Raw genomic sequence first — 15,000 nt, forward strand, 5'->3', positions numbered from 1 at the left:
AAACCTTCTGTGTCGTTGTGGAAAGAAAGGCATTTTGTACTTGGGCAGAAAACGATCTCTGTTCAGTGTCAGGCACCAAGAGGGTCTGAGAACTGAAAGGACGATGTGATCATTTGTCAGAAAGACCTGAGACTGTGTTGTTTCCCTGTTACACCTTGGCAGCAGCTGCCTGAACCTTTAGTGTGTCCCTCAGTGTGTTGTCACAGATCTGGGAGTGGGCTCGGCTGTCACACTCATTTGAGGTCAACTGTTTCCAGTGGTCTACCAATATAGTGCCCTCGTGGCCTAATGGCGATGGCACTGGCCTCTGAAATCTGGGATTTAATTTTTAAGCCTGGTCTTTGCAGTGGCTGATTTTCATCCCATGTCAACTTCATCTCAATCCAAATTGACTGGGTTTTTAACTACTCTGTTAAAAATCATTGTGCCTGCGTTGAGATTATGGCAAATGTTGTGTAGTAGAAACTTATACAAGATAATTCCAGGATTTGGGAGATCTTGGGGTGAATTGTCTGAAAGAGACAGCACAGCCACAATGGGCTGAATTCCTGCAATGATTCTGTTGATTTGTCCTCAATGCAGCTTTTTGCAACATCTCCACTTCCACCTTCCCCAGTAACTGCAAATATCTCGAAAGTGCTGCACAAAATAACATTGAGCCCTTTGCTATTTTCCTGTCTGCGCCATTTGCCTTAGACTTGAATTGTGCAAAGTTGGAGTTTGGTTGATATCTCATCTGTCCATTTGGGGAGAAATGGGAGGCGGGTTCAATTTATTAAGCAGCCAACAATGTGGCATGAGATGGAAGGGGTAAGAACCAATTAGTGAGAGAACAACACACAGAAACACACACTATGAGAGGTCAGGGTGCAGAATTTAAAGGCTGCCATTGTCATCTATCCTGCGGGGCCCCAGTGGCCTAATGGATAAGGCACTGGCCTCCTAAGCCAGGGATTGTGGGTTCAAGTCCCATCTGGGGTGTCACTGTGGTTTATCCTTTATTTCTAATCTATTTTGGAGCAATCCCCATCTCTGCATTCAGTTGATGGTCAGTGGTATCCAACATGATCTTGCACAAGATTTTCGGGGATCTGCAGGATTGAATGTTGAAGGTGGTGATCAAGTGGCTGCTGTTTCTAGATGGGGACGAGATTCCTGAGAGTGCGGTTGGAGAGGTTGCTTTTGGAAGCCAGCTCTCATCACACTCTCATCAACAAACCAAACCTTCAACACTGATCCCTCCAGAACATCGGATATTACTGACAGAGAATACCCCTGCCAACGTTTATAGGTGCACCATCGACAGCATTCTGTCTGGATGTATCACTACCTGGTACGGCAACTGTACCATTCAAGATCGGAGACGGTTACAGAGAGTGGTGAACTCGGCCCAGACAATCACAAAGGCCAACCTCCCATCTATAGAATCCATCTACCAGGCCCACAGTCAAGGAAAGGTCTCCAGCATTCTCAAAGATCCATCTCACCCTGGCAATGTTTTTCTACAACCTCTCCCATCAGGGAGAAGGTACAGAAGCCTGAACACACGCACCAACCAGTTTTGAAACAGTTTCTACCCTAAAGTTGTTAGAATACTGAACGGCCTCACAGACTCTTAGTATTCGCCTGTACCTGTGTTTTTGATCCTGCTGCTGTTTCCCTATTATTTACTTATCTATGTTACTGAACTCTGTGAGCTGCCTGTATTGCTCACAAGACAAAACTTTTCAATGTGTATATCATTACTTGCAAACCAAATATTTTCAATGAATCTTCCACCTTTAGGATTACTGTTATCTTGGTCCAACTCATTGAATGTAAATATAAATTATTGAGTGTGGAATAACTTTATTTCACCTGCATTTTTTCCTGTTAAATGCCAACAGGACAGTATAGAGGTCAAGCAAGCTCAATGTTTGTACAGTTCGATGATCTCAAAGCAGCCATGCACAGTTTTAAAGACATGAGGAATGAGATTAACTTAATTTGAATGGAGATAATGCAGTGAGAGGGTTTTAATTGGAGAGAATGTTTAAATTGAAAGTATCCCCAGAAGGGATGTAAACCACAGGCAGTAGCTTAGAAGATCAGAGATGGAGCTGTTAGGTCACTGGGACAACACGTGCTTCTGGGGCCATGTCAGGAGAATTGATCCCCTCAACCTTGGTTGTGTTCATGTCAGAACAATGCTGTACTCTCCCAACATTTATGTTCACCAACATTTCACGAGTTTCATCCCACCATCAAACTCACCATGGACTCCTGTTTAGTATCTGTCTCATTCTTGGACACATGCATCTCAATCAAGGATGGACACCACAGTACCTCACTCAACCACAAACCCACCCTCAACATATTAAAACAGCCGTCCCCTCTGTACAAGCCGTACACTGACACAGGATCTGTTCAGGTGAGGGGGAATGTGAGGGGCACTTGGAAGTACACAAGGATGCCCTGATAAGAATGTGATACGATGCTTAACTCATCAATCGCCAGTTCTGACATGCCCCAGGGAGAAACTGCAATGACCTCCTCAGGAGACAGACACGAGCTGCAACCAACAGGGTACCCTTCATTGTCCAGTACTTACCAGGAGCTGAGAAACTACGTCACATTCTCCACAGCCTGCAACACATTATCGATGAGGATGAGCACCTCGCCAAGACCTTCCCCACCCCTCCACTTCTCACCTTTAAACAGCCACCAAACCTTAAACAGACCATTGTTCACAGCAAACTGCCCGGCCTTCAGGACAACACCAAACAACCCTGTCACAGCAGACACTGTAAAACATGTCAGAGTGTCACCATGGATACCGCCATTACACACGGGGACATCTCCCACCATGTACGCGGCAGGTACTCATGTGACTCGACCAACGTTGTCTATCTCATACGCTGCAGGGAAGGATGCCTAATGCATGGTACATTGGCGAGACCGAGCAGAGGCTACGGCAACAGATGAATGGGCACCGCGTAACAATCACCAAACAGAGGTGTTCCCTCCCAGTCGGAGATCACTTCAACGATCAGGAACTTTCAACCTCAATCTTTCAGGTAACCATCCTCCAAGGTGGGCTTTGGGACAGGCTACAACGAAAAGTGGCCGAGCAGAGGCTGATAACCACGTTTGGTACCCATGGGGATGGCCTCAACTGGGACTTGGGGTCATGTCACACTACAGCTGACCCCACTGCATTATACACACACACACACACACACACACACATACACACACACACACACACACACACATACACACACACACACACACACACACCCACACACACACCTTCTCACAGATGCATACCCCATTACACTCAAACACATACACATACACATACTCTCACAGACACTCACACCATCTCCCCCTCCCACACACACCCAAATGCACACACTCACTCGGTCTCCCCTGCACGCACACACATATACGTTTGTGGGGTGAATTTGTACATTCAGAATTATGTTTTGTTTTGCTCAAAAACTGCATAAAACCTTGTCAGATTCTGTAAATGCCACATTAGAAATAGAATCAGTCTGACCGAACATTGGGACACAGACAGATTTTAACCTCACATCTTCAATGCATTATCTGAGCTGAGATGGCACCGATTGTTAAAACTCTCTTGAGAATGTAACTTTAACAAAGATCTGGGATGTACATAACAAGGAACTGAAACTAACATGATCATTCTAAAAGATGAAAGACTTCAGCTCAATTTGTTTAATATTACATGCCATGACACTGCAATCCTGTTACTAAAACTTCAGTGTTTTACGATCCTGCTCCACAACCACCTGATGAAGAAGCAGCTCTTCGAAAGCTAGTGTTTCCCAATAAACCTGTTGGACTATAACCTGGTGCTGTGTGATTTGTAACGTTGTCCGCCCCAGTCTAACACAGGCTCCTCCAAATCATAACCTTTATGTCAATGACTGGTGCGTTTTGGATGATAATGTAAAACAGAACAATAGAAACCATCCAAAGTTGGGGCTTGATGTTTTCAAGTCATTACACTATGACTTTTCTCCTGGCGGTTTATTCCATTGTGAGATTGTTTTTATTCATTTCCAGGTCATGAACATTGCTGACTAGATCAACATTTATTGCCTCTCCCTAGTTTCCCCTGAAAGGTGATGGGGAGCTATCTTTTTGAACCACTGCAATCCATGTGCTGCCTGTATCTCCTTTCGAACTGATTGAAGATTTAACAGGAGGGAGTCGGCCATTTTGGATTTGTTCAATGCATTCGCATCACTTGTATGACCCATTGATATTTTACTTATACATTCTGTGTCTGATGCCTCCTCTCTCATTACACCTGATGAAGGAGCAATGCAGGGTGAGAGGATAGGGGTTGGGCCTGGATGGGATGCTCTTCAGAGGGTCAGTGGGGACATGATGGACTGAATGGCCTCCTTCCACTCCACTCTAGGGCTTCTCTGAACAAGTTTGGAGCAGATGGTCAGAGCTCCGCTGCAAGGCCCAGTCAAGGCTTCGCGAAGGGACTGGCATCCAGGTGTGTGTTCCTGCCCTACTTTTCCCTGATCTTCCAGAATCTTCTGTGGCTTTGGCCAATACAATCATGAGCAGGGTTCACATCATCCAATGGGGTCACACAAATACACTTAACTGTTGTCATGCCAGGAGCTTTCAAGTGGATTGTCTCAGGCTGACACTTCTCCAATATACAACCCTCAGTCTGGTTGGAACTGGTTCTTCTTGAATCTTTGTAGCTCTTTGATCTTAGTTGCACTGTTCTCTGGAGCTGATAGCTGCTGTTTAATTTAGGTTGGCCAATTTTCTGTCAGGTCAAATTTCTCCAGCTGAGGATCAATTGAGAATGCCTGATTTTGTTGCCATGGTCACGTGACCACACAGGATTGAGATCAGCTGCACAGTGAAGGTTTCAACAAAAGCAAAACCCCAAATAAGACTTGAGCCCACAATCTCTGGTTTAGGAAGTTAGTGCCTTACCCATGAGGTCACTGGGCCTCCAACAGATAGAGCTACCAATCTATGGACAAAGCAGCTTCTGTTTTAGTTGTGTTGGTGTCAGAGTAAGCTATATTCTGTCAACATTCCCAGCTGAACTCCAGATTACCTGCGGCCAAGATCACCGTCAGTTTCTTGGATGAAGTCTTCACGACTGGTAACGCTGACAGTCACCACTGGAGAGTGTCTCTGCCATTATCTGCGGTTGGCCCTGCACATCAACGGTTTCATCAGCAAACCTCAAGAGACAACATCCAGAACTTTTGTGCTCTTGAAGGCAAATCCCTTCTCATTAAGAAAAGAAACAAAATATCTTTAATGTGATGATGTTGGTTTGAACATTTGGGAAGATCAGGGAAAAGGAGCATAGGGACACACACCTGGATGTCAGTCCCTTCACGAAGCCTTGACTGGGCCTTTGACCATCTGCTCCAAACTTGTTCAGAGAAGCCCTAGAGTGGGGAGGGAGGAGGCCATTCAGACCATCATATCCACACTGACCCTCTGAAGAGCATCCCAGCCAGGCCTAACCCCTATCCTCTCCCCCTGCATTCCCCAAAGCCAATCCACCGAACCTACACATCTTTGGGCTGTGGGAGGAACACAATGCACTCCGAGTACCCCATGGAGAGAATGTGCAAACTCGACACAAACAGACACCCAAGGGAGGAATCAAAGCCAGGTCCCTGACACTGTGAGTCACCATGCCAGCCCAAAAAGAATCTCCGCAGTCCTTTCCCCATTGTGGCTCTGCTGCCTCTTTCAGGCAATTTCGATCCAATCCTGCAGATCCCTGACAACTTTGTGCAAGTTCATGTTGGACAGCACTTTCCATCAACTGAATGTAGACATGGGGATGTTTATAATGTAGATTAGAAGTAAAGTTCAAAGAGGGCAACCTCTGAAAGTTAGCTACTCAAGATAGGGTTTGAACCCACGATCCCTGGTGAGGAGCCCAATATCTTATCCATTAGGCCACTGGGTCTACATGTCGACTGTCAAACTGGCAGCCTTTAAATACTGCACCCTGATGGCTCATATTGTGTTTTTCTCAGTTTTATACTCTCACTGATTTTTTTTTACAACTTCCATCTCATGCTAAAAAATTGGTTGCTTGATAAATCAATCTCGCTTCCCATTTGTCCCCAAACGGACAGACAAGAAACCAACTAAACTCCAACATTGCACACCTCACATCTGAGGAAAATGGAGCAGACAGGAAAATAGCAAAGGGCTCAATGTTATTTTGTGCAACGCTTTCAAGATATTTGCAGTTAGTGTGGAAGAAGTAGGTGGAGATGTTGCAAAATGGTGCATAGAGGACAAATGCTTTCTTTGGTTAGACCGCACTTGGAATACTGTGTCCAGTTCGGGTCGCCCTATTGTAGGAAAGATGTGGATGCTTTGGAGAGGGTTCAGAGGAGGTTTACCAGGATGCTGCCTGGACTGGAGGGCTTATCTTATGAAGACAGGTTGACTGAGCTCAGACTTTTCTCATTGGAGAAAAGGAGGAGGAGAGGGGACCTAATTGAGGTATACAAGATAATGAGAGGCATGGATAGAGTCGATAGCCAGAGACTATTTCCCAGGGCAGAAATGGCTAACACCAGGGGTCATAATTTTAAACTGGTTGGAGGAAAGTATAGAGGGGATGTCAGAGCCGGGTTCTTTACACAGAGAGTTTTGAGAGCATGGAATGCGTTGCCAGCAGCAGTTCTGGAAGCAAGGTCAATGGGGACATTTAAGAAACTGCTGGACATGCATATGGTCACAGACATTTGAGGGTGCATACATGAGGATCAATGGTCGGCACAACATCGTGGGCTGAAGGGCCTGTTCGGTGCTGTACTGTTCTGTGTTCTATGTAGTATGTTCTAAATCAACAGAATCTTAGCGGGCATTCAGCTCATTGTGGCTGCGCTGTCTCTTTCAGACAATTCTCTCCAAGATCTCCCAAATCCTGGAATTGCCTTGTGCAAGTTTCTATTACACATCATTCGCCATAATCTCAACACAGGCTCAGTAATTTTGAACAGAGTAGTTGAAAAATGCAGTCAATTTGGATCATGATAAAGTTGGCATGGGACAAAAGTCGAGGAGAATGTGAGGACTGCAGATGCTGGAGAAAGTTGGCATGGGAGAAAGGTCAGCTCCAAAGACCAAGCTTAAAACGTAAGCAGCCCAGAGGGGAATTAAACCCACAATCCCACACTTAGGAGGACAGTGGTTTACCCAATATGTTACTAGGGCACACATAGCCATTTGCCAGTGTAAAGTCTTGGCATCAAGCGAGTATTACAGCCCAGTATGTTCCAACATCTCAAACGACATGTTGACGGATACACTAAAGTTTCGGTCAGCTGCTGCCAAGGTGTAACAGGGAAACAACACAGTCTCAGGTCTTTCTGACAAATTATCACATCGTTCTTTCAATTCTCAGATCCTCTTGGTGCCTGACAATGAACAGTGATCGGTTCCTGCCCAAGTAGAAAATGCCTTTTTGTTCACAACGATACAGAAGCTTTGAGAAATGTCAACTTTCCAATATTTTGTTGGTTCTTATCTCTCTGCATAGACTGTACACAACTGATTTAGAATCAAGGAAAGCATACCAAACGCCTTCTTCACTATCCTATCGATCCCCGACTCTACTTTCAAGGAGCTATGAACCTACACTCTAAGGTCTCTTTGTTCACCAACACTCCCTGGGACATTCCCATTAAGTCTATAAGCCCAGCTAAGATTTGCTTTCCCAAAATGCAGCACCTCACATTGATCTAAATTAAACTCCACCCATCACTCCTCAGCTCATCGGCCCTTCTAATCAAGATCCCGTTGTAATCTGAGGTAACCTTCTTTGCTGTCCACTACACCTCCAATTTTGGTGTCATCTGCAAACTTACGAACGATACCTCATAATGATACTAACATATATATAAATGACGGAAAGTAGTGGACCCAGCACTGATTCTTGTGGCACTCCATTGGTCACAGGGCTCCAATCTGAAAAACAACCCTCCACCACCATCCTCTGTCTCCTACCTTTGAGCCAGTTCTGTATCCAAATAGCTAGTTCTCCCTGTATTCCATGAGATCTCACCTTGCTGATCAGCCTCCCATGGGGAACCTTGTCGAACGCCTTACTGAAGTCCATATAGATCACATCCACCGCTCTGCCCTCATCAATCCTCTTTGTGACTTTTTCAGAAAACTCAATCATGTTTTTGAGTCATGATTCCTCCAGCATTTTCTCTGTTTCAGATTTCCAGCATTCACAGCATTTAGCTTTTATTGGACAGCTTGCCATTTCACTTGGCAATGAAAAACATTTTGTGATTTACACATGAAAGAACTGAAACCAACCTGGTCATTCTAAAAGATGAGAGACTTCACACACAATCCAGATTTTTTTCAATATATAATTTCAGTGACATCACACTGTAAACTTTTGCCATAAATTCTGTGTCTTACAATCTTATACTCCACAACCACCTGACGAAGCAGCAGCGCTCCGAAAGCTAGTACTTTGAGATAAACCTGTTGGACTACAACCTGGTGTTGTCTGATTTTTAACGATGATTATTCGAAACTTATACAAGATAATTCCAGGATTTGGGAGATCTTGGGGTGAATTGTCTGAAAGAGACAGCACAGCCACAATGGGCTGAATGCCTGCAATGATTCTGTTGATTTGTCCTCAATGCAGCTGTTTGCAACATCTCCACTTACTCCTTCCCCACTAACTGCAAATATCTTCAAGGTGCTGCACAAAATAACATTGAGCCCTTTGCTATTTTCTCGTCTGCTCCATATTCCTTAGACTTGAGTTGTGCAACATTGGAGTTTGGTTAATTTCTCAACTGTCCGTTTGGGGACAAATGGGACGTGAGATTGATTAATCAAGCAGCCAACAATTTAGCATGAGATGGTCGGGGTAAAAAACAATCAGTGAGAGTATAACACTCAGAAACACACAGTATGAGAGTTTGGGTGCAGTACATAAAGGCTGTGATTTCGGGCCTGCTGTGTGGCCCCAGTGGCCTAATGGATATGGCACTGGCCTTCTAAGCCAGGGATTGTGGGTTCGAGTCCCATCTGGGGTGTCAGTTGTTTGTCCTTTGTTAACTGGATTTCTAATCTATTTTGGGGAACATCTCCATGTCTGCATTCAGTTGATGGGAAGTGATGCCCAACATCTTCTTGCACATGATCCTCAGGATTGAGGTGAATTGTCTGAAAGAGACAGCACAGTCACACTGGCTGAAAACCTGCTGAGATACTCCTGTGGATGGCATGGTGGCTCAGTGGGTAGCACTGCTGCCTCACAATGTCAGGGACCTGGCTTTGATTCCTCCCTTGGGTGTCTGTTTGTGTAGAGTTGGCACATTCTCTCCATGGGGTACTCCGGGTGCTTTGTTTTCCTCCCACAGCCCAAGGATGTGCAGGTTCGGTGGATTGGCTTTGGGGAGTGCAGGGTGAGAGGATAGGGGTTGGGCCTGGATGGGATGCTCTTCAGAGGGTCAGTGTGGATGTGATGGGCTGAATGGCCTGCCCTTCTCACGCGAGGGCTTTTATGAACAGGTTTGGAGCAGATGGTCAGATCTCCACTGCAGGACCCAGTCAAGGCTTTGCTCAGCGTTTGGCGGTCAGGTGTGTTTTCCTCCTCTCCTGTATCTGATCTTCCAGAATCTTCTGTGGCTTTGGCCAATACGGTCATGAGCTGGGTTCACATCATCCAATGTGGTCACACCAATACCCTTCACCGTTGTCATGCCAGGAGCTATAAAGTGGATTGGCTCAGGCTGACACTTCGCAATATATAACCCTCAGTCTGGTTGGAACTGGTTCTTCTTGAATCTTTGTCGCTCTTTGATCTTAGTTGCACTGTTCTCTCGAGCCGATAGCTGCTGTTTAATTTAGTTTGGCCAATTTTCTGTCTGGTCAAATTTCTCCAGCTGAGAATCAATTGAGAATGCCTGATTTTGTTGCCATGGTCACGTGACCACACAGGATTGAGATCAGCTGCACAGTGAAGGTTTCAACAAATCAAAACCCCAAATAAGACTTGAGCGCACAATCTCTGGTTTAGGAAGTTAGTGCTTTATCCATGAGATCAGTGGGGCTCCAACAGATAGAGCTACCAATCTATGGACAAAGCAACTTCTGGTTTGGTTGTGTTGGTGTCAGTCTAAGCTATATTCTGTCAACATTACCAGCTGAACCCCAGATTACCTGCATGTTTGGTATTTATGATGACGTCCAATATGTCAATGGAAATGAGGTTATTGTCTCTGTAACATGGCTTGTTTATTGTAAACATTGCAGAATCCTTGATCGTTTCGGTGCAGTTATTGTCAGTTCCAGCGTGGCCTTTGTTAATTTCAGTGCAGTTGTTGTCAGTTTCAGCGTCCGCGCGGAAGTCCGTTGCTGTAGTAATGTGCGCTAATCGCTCTTCCTGAGAAGGCCGATTACTGCAGCCCTGGCTATTATCACTCTGTATTGAGTCTGTATCTAACAGTTAGCATTTCTATCAAAGGTGTTGTCTGACCAGACCCTTTGGCGGGCAGTGTATGTTCTTCATGTGTATTGTCTCTCCCATCCGCCTTAAACTAATCAACTCGATTGTGAGTGCATTGTGCTGGCATTCTGGTGGCCCCAGGCAGTGTCTGTATTTGCTCTGCTGTCTCTCTCCATATTGTGGTCCGGCGGCCATCTTGTGTGCCAAGTGGCCAACTTATGGCTCAGCGGCCATCTTGTGTGTCCGTGTGCCGAGTGTCACCCTGTCCCGTGCCAACTCCCACTTCCCTCCCCACTTTGTGGTCAAGGAGGCGAGGGTATTAACTGGAACAATCCATGCTGGGCCATTGGAATCTCCTTCCTGTCCCGATAAACGGCTGGGTCTCTTCCACAAAGGTGGGTCTCGCAAGTTCGGGCAGATCTTCTCTCTCTCCAGATTTTTGTTTATTTAAAAAATATACTTTATTCATAAAAAATCAAATAAAAATGCAGACAAAGGTTCTAAATCAGTTGTGGACAGTCTATGCAGAGAGAAAAGAACCAACAAAACACTGGAATTTTGACATTTCTCAAAGTTCTGTGTCACGAAAAATAAAGGCATTTTGTTCTTGGGCAGGAACCGATCTCTGTTCATTGTCAGGCACCAAGAGGGTCTGAGAAATGAAAGAACGATGTGATAATTTGTCAGAACGACCTGAGACTGTGTTGTTTCTCTGTTACACCTTGGCAGCATCTGCCCGAAACTTTAGTGCATCCCTCAGTGTGTTGTCACAGATCTTGGAACATGCTCGGCTGTAGCACTCATTTAAGATCAACTATTCGCAGTAGGGTATTGTCACTGAGTTTTTGTGGCTTAATGGGTAAGACTGTAGCTTCTGATGGAGTGGATTGGAGGTTCAAATCCCTTTTGGGGTGTTGTCCTTTTAAGCCTGGTCTTTGTGGTGGCTGATTTTCGTCCCATATCAACTCCATCTCAATCCAAATTGACTGGATTTTTCAACTACTCCATTAAAAATCACTTGCCTACTTCGAGATTATGGAAAATGCTCTTTAGTAGAAACTTGCACAAGGTAATTCCAGGGTTTGGGAGATCTTGGGGTGAATTGTCTGAAAGAGACAGCACAGCCACAATGGGCTGAATGCCCGCTAAGATTCTGTTGAATTGTCCTCAATGCAGCTTTTTGCAACATCTCCACTTCCTCCTTCCCCACTAAATGCAAATATCTTGAAAGTGCTGCACAAAATAACATTGAGCCCTTTGCTATTTTCCTGTCTGCTCCATTTTCCTCAGACTTGAGTTGTGCAAAGTTGGAGTTTGGTGGATTTCTTGTCGGTCCGTTTGGTGAGAAATGGGGGGTAAGATCAATTTTATCAAGCAGCCAATGATTTAGCGTGAGATGGAAGGGGAACAACCAATCAGTGAGAGTATAAAACTCAGAGAAGAACACAATATGAGAGGTTCAGGGTGCAGTATTTACAGGCTGCCATTTCAGTTTTGTAGATGTGGTCCCAGTGGTCTAATGGATAAGGCACTGGTCTCCGCAGCCTGGAATTGTGGGTTCATGTCCCATCTGGGATGGCTAACTTTTAAGCCTTGTCTTCACGGCTGATCTTCTTTGTCTGATGTCAAGTCGATTTCTCATCTCCCCTGGAAACGTCCCCAGTTCTGTGTTGGGTTTGGTGGGATGTTGTGTCAGAAAAATACAGAACTTTGTGGGGTCTGCAGGATATGGGGCTACATCACCCCTCTCTCTATGTCGGACCTGGAGGGATCAGTCAAAAGTGTCATTTTTTAAAAATAAAATCTCTAACTTGAAATAAACAAAAGAGGTCCCTGTTCGGTAGCTTGTGTTTCTGTGCAAACTGATCGAAGGACATCATTGTGTCTCCCTCAAACAAATCACCCGCGCAAGACACACCCCTAGCTGCCCAACGTTTGGATCCTGAATCTATCATCCCCGGTTGAAAACCCGGCATACCCGGTGTAAGAGAAGATGTCTTGCCAATATTGCCTTCCCTCTGCTGAATTGCCCTCCATGCTTTAACAGTATCAATAACTATTGGGTTATGGCAATATTCCCTAACTGTCCTCATTTTGTTCAAACACAGCAAGTGAGTAAGGGGTCACCTTAGCTTGGGAGGTTTCAATATCTAACCATATTGAAAGAGGGTCCCCACAAGCCCAATCACTCATGTAGGATAAAAGTGAGCTTCGTTAGTAGCTTTTAATGTCTGGGAGATCCACTCCCCCCAGTCTGTGAGACAATTGCAGTTTAGCTCATTTAATGAGGGGCCACTGACGATGCCAAATAAAGGGGCTGAACCAGCCGTTCAGTCTCCTGAATGTTTGCTTATCGAAAATCAGGGGGAGCATCCATATAGGGGATAGTAAACGAGGGAGAATATTCATCTTAATAAACGCTATCCGACCCAACCACGAGACCAGAAGCGCCTCTATCTTTGAAGATCTTGTTTGATTTTGTCAAATAATTGAACAAAATTGACTTTGAACAGCCGATTCAGAACTGGAGTAATGAACATGCTCAAATACACAAAACCCCCCTGTGACCATTGAAATGAGAATCGATATTCACCCTCAAGACTTAACACTTTCATAAGACCACCCATAGGCATAGCCTCTGATTTTGAAAGATTAATCTTGTCCCCCAAAAAGTTGCCAAACACACAGATGCATGCGAACAGGCGAGGGACTGAAACTGCTGGATTTGACGAAAGAATGAGGTCATCGTCCACATACAATAAACTCTGATGTAAATTTGACCCCACGTCTGGAGCTGATATATTGGGATCCCTATGAATGCCCTCCACCAATGATTCAATCCTCACTGTAAAAAGCAGTGGCGAAAGGGAACAGACCTGCCGGCTGACCCAAAAAATGTTAAAATTGCTTGATCACACCCTGTCGGTGATGATTGCAGTGAGAGGGTCATTGTGGAGAACCTTTACCCATCTTATAAAAACTTCGCCCAAAACAAACCGCTCCAGAGTATAGAAAAGGTACGCCCTCTCAACTCGGTCAAGCGCCTTCTCTGTATCTAGAGAAATCACCAATCCCTATATTGACTGTTGTTGACACACTTGAATTACATTAAGCAGCCTCCTAACATTATTGGAGGATCTGTGGCCCTTTATGAAGCCCGTCTGGTCCTCTTTAACAATAGAAGATAACACAGTCTCCAGCCTTAACACAAGAGTATTAGAGAGGATTTTAAAGTCCACATTTAAGAGTGAAATGGGCCTGTACAAAGCACAGACCCCCAGGACCTTCCCTTTTTTAAGAATAAGCGAAATATTGGCCTCTCTCAGAGATGGCGGGAGACAATCATGGCTGTATGAGTCATTAAACATGTTGAACATTGGGCCTGACAATAGTAGAGGCTATTTTTAATCTTTCAAAAATCACTGGAGTCAGGGACATTCCCAGATGATTGGAAAATCACTGTTGTAAACCCCTTGTTCAAGAAAAGATCAAGATAATAGATGGAAAATTACAGGCCAGTTACCCTAAACTCGGTTGTAGGTTAAATTATAACATCCATCATTAAGGATGAGATTTCTAAATTCTTGGAAGTGCAGGGTTGGATTAGAACAAGTCAGCATGGATTTAGTAAGGGGAGGTCATGCCTGACAAACCTGTTAGAATTCGTTGAAGAGGCAACAAGAAGGTTAGACCAGGGAAACCCAGTGGATGTTATCTACCTAGATTTCCAAAAGGCCATTGATAAGGTGCCTCACGGGAAACTGCTGAGTAAGGTGAGGGTCCATGGTGTTCGAGGTGAGCTACTGGCATGGATTGGGAATTGGCTGTCTGACAGAAGGCAGAGAGTTGGGATAAAAGGTTCTTTCTTGGAATGGCAGCTGGTGACAAGTGGTGTCCCGTAGGGTTCAGTGTTGGGGCCACAGCTGTTCACTTTATATATTAATAATCTGGATGAAGGGACTGGGGGACATTCTGGCAAAGTTCACCGATGATGCAAAGTTAGGCAGACAAGCAGGTCGTTTTGAGGAGATGGGAGTCTGCAGAAAGATTTAGACAGTTTAGGAGAGTGGTCCAGGAAATGGCTGATGAAATTCAACGTGAGCAAATGCTCGGACTTGCACTTTGGAAAAAGGAATACAGGCATGGACTATTTTTTAAACAGTGAGAAAATTCATAAAGCCAAAGTACAAAGGGAACTGGGAATGATCGTCCAGGAATCTCTAAAGGTTGACTTGCAGGTTGAGTCCGTGGTTAAGAAAACAAATGTAATGTTGCCATTTATCTCAAGAGGGTTGGAATGTAAAAGCAGCGATGTCCTTCTGAGACTTTATAAAGCTCTAGTTAGGCCCCATTTGAAATACTGTATCCAATTTTGGGCTCCACACCTCAGGAAGGACATACTGGCACTGGAGCATGTCCAGCGGAGATTCACACAGATGATCCCTGGAATGGGAGGCTTAACATACAATGAACAGCTGAGGATCCTG

The 15,000-nt window shown here is 44.9% G+C and overlaps 2 non-coding genes across 2 annotated transcripts; both read left to right on the forward strand.

Moving 5' to 3' along the window:
* The first annotated feature begins 908 nt into the window (after positions 1–908).
* Positions 909–981, forward strand: trnar-ccu (transfer RNA arginine (anticodon CCU)). Its single transcript has one exon. It is a non-coding gene; the product is annotated as a tRNA-Arg (tRNA).
* An 8,044-nt stretch (positions 982–9,025) lies between these two features.
* trnar-ucu (transfer RNA arginine (anticodon UCU)) lies at positions 9,026–9,098 on the forward strand. The gene has a single exon. It is a non-coding gene; the product is annotated as a tRNA-Arg (tRNA).
* Positions 9,099–15,000: the final 5,902 nt, after the last annotated feature.

Source organism: Chiloscyllium punctatum, chromosome 18 (assembly GCF_047496795.1).
Source record: "Chiloscyllium punctatum isolate Juve2018m chromosome 18, sChiPun1.3, whole genome shotgun sequence".
Lineage (NCBI taxonomy): Eukaryota > Metazoa > Chordata > Chondrichthyes > Orectolobiformes > Hemiscylliidae > Chiloscyllium > Chiloscyllium punctatum.